This window comes from Schistocerca americana, unplaced genomic scaffold (genome assembly GCF_021461395.2).
Source record: "Schistocerca americana isolate TAMUIC-IGC-003095 unplaced genomic scaffold, iqSchAmer2.1 HiC_scaffold_332, whole genome shotgun sequence".
In the NCBI taxonomy this organism is placed as follows: Eukaryota; Metazoa; Arthropoda; class Insecta; order Orthoptera; family Acrididae; genus Schistocerca; species Schistocerca americana.
Window position 1 is genome coordinate 12,501 of NW_025726052.1, and position 2,500 is coordinate 15,000.

Consider the following 2,500-nt stretch of genomic DNA (forward strand, 5'->3'; position numbering starts at 1 on the left):
GCGCCACAGAAGGACAAAAGCCCCACTTGGGTGCCGAAGCGAACTCTCCCAGCACAGCGCACGCGCCAACACGTCCGCACAGCTGCGATACAATCCACCTGCGAGAACCGCAGAGGCGACCGAGCAGCAGACGGCGTCGCGGCGCCGAGCGCCGGGCGGCGGCGCATCCTCAGCGCACACAGTCCTCAATCGGACCAGCACACTGCAGATGTCCACCGCGCTTCGCACCGGGCCCGCGAGGACCTACTTTGGCCGCACGGCGCCGCGTGCAGGGTGCGCCGGCGCGCAGCTGCGCCGCCTGCCGCCTCCGTCGGCCGGCGCGCCTGCCACTGGCCGCCCCCACCAGCCGGCTGTAGCGCGTGCGCCCACGCACCGCGCGGCCAGCACGCCGGAAGGCCCCCCCTCACCGGCCGGGGACGGTCCCACCCAGCCACCGCCGCGTATCGCTTCACACCCACATGCCATTCACGTTCGTGGGCATGGTGGGTATCGCTGAAACAACCGGTTGGTAGCTCAACCGATCGTCGCCATCACTGATTCACCTCTAGCGAGAACAACCGCACCACAACGGTTTACCAGTTCTTCATTTGCGTAACGTCACCAGCAAACGTAGACGTCCATCGCCATTTGCAAATTCAACGATTGTTGCATGCCTGTGTCAGGTGTCACGACACACTATGTCTGCCCACATACACGCAACAACATGTGCACGCTTCGCGAACACGTGGAAGGTGGCCCCCGTACGTATGCGATGTCCATTGCGCGAACGACTGTCAACCGGCCTCTGTCGCATGTCGCAGATGTGGAACGCAGTGCACCATGCTATCACGGTGTGTGAGAAGAGACGACTACGTCTGACAACACGCGCCACTACATCAACAGACGGCTCATGCTGATCGCCATCCACGGCATACCATACTGCAATCCAGCTCTTATAGGGAGACGACACGTAGCTGAGTGCACAATATTTGGACCGTATGGTTCGCCGTTGTTGGCGCAGTCGTGGTACGGTCACACATGTACCACGATGTATCATTCAGTACATGAGGACCAATGTGCGGTACAGTGTGTGATTTGGACGTACAACATCAGCGGACAGTTGCCACAAGCCGTACCACAACGTAGGCTGTGCTTCGCCATGCGAATGCCAATGAACAACTGCGAAGGGCATTGAGCATGTACGTCCTGCCGCCATCCGCATTACAGTGTATAGCTGCAAGGTGTTTAACATGAAGCGATACTCTGGGGACCGGGCAGTGCGAGTAGCAAACTATATTGCGGGGGTTGCAGTTAGGCAACACTACACTAATTTAACGCGTCGTATGACAATTACAGAGCAGGTTAAGGCCCAACGTGTGTTGGGTTAAGGCCCAACGTGTGTTGGGTTAAGGCCCAACGTGTGTTGGGTTAAGGCCCAACGTGTGTTGGGTTAAGGCCCAACGTGTGTTGGGTTAAGGCCCAACGTGTGTTGGGTTAAGGCCCAACGTGTGTTGGGTTAAGGCCCAACGTGTGTTGGGTTAAGGCCCAACGTGTGTTGGGTTAAGGCCCAACGTGTGTTGGGTTAAGGCCCAACGTGTGTTGGGTTAAGGCCCAACGTGTGTTGGGTTAAGGCCCAACGTGTGTTGGGTTAAGGCCCAACGTGTGTTGGGTTAAGGCCCAACGTGTGTTGGGTTAAGGCCCAACGTGTGTTGGGTTAAGGCCCAACGTGTGTTGGGTTAAGGCCCAACGTGTGTTGGGTTAAGGCCCAACGTGTGTTGGGTTAAGGCCCAACGTGTGTTGGGTTAAGGCCCAACGTGTGTTGGGTTAAGGCCCAACGTGTGTTGGGTTAAGGCCCAACGTGTGTTGGGTTAAGGCCCAACGTGTGTTGGGTTAAGGCCCAACGTGTGTTGGGTTAAGGCCCAACGTGTGTTGGGTTAAGGCGCAACATAGGTTAGGTTAAGGCGCAACATAGGTTAGGTTAAGGCGCAACATAGGTTAGGTTAAGGCGCAACATAGGTTAGGTTAAGGCGCAACATAGGTTAGGTTAAGGCGCAACATAGGTTAGGTTAAGGCGCAACATAGGTTAGGTTACGGCGCAACATAGGTTAGGTTAAGGCGCAACATAGGTTAGGTTAAGGCGCAACATAGGTTAGGTTACGGCGCAACATAGGTTAGGTTAAGGCGCAACATAGGTTAGGTTAAGGCGCAACATAGGTTAGGTTAAGGCGCAACATAGGTTAGATTAAGGCGCAACATAGGTTAGGTTAAGGCGCAACATAGGTTAGGTTAAGGCGCAACATAGGTTAGGTTAAGGCGCAACATAGGTTAGGTTAAGGCGCAACATAGGTTAGGTTACGGCGCAACATAGGTTAGGTTAAGGCGCAACATAGGTTAGGTTAAGGCGCAACATAGGTTAGGTTAAGGCGCAACATAGGTTAGGTTATGGCGCAACATAGGTTAGGTTACGGCGCAACATAGGTTAGGTTACGGCGCAACATAGGTTAGGTTAAGGCGCAACATA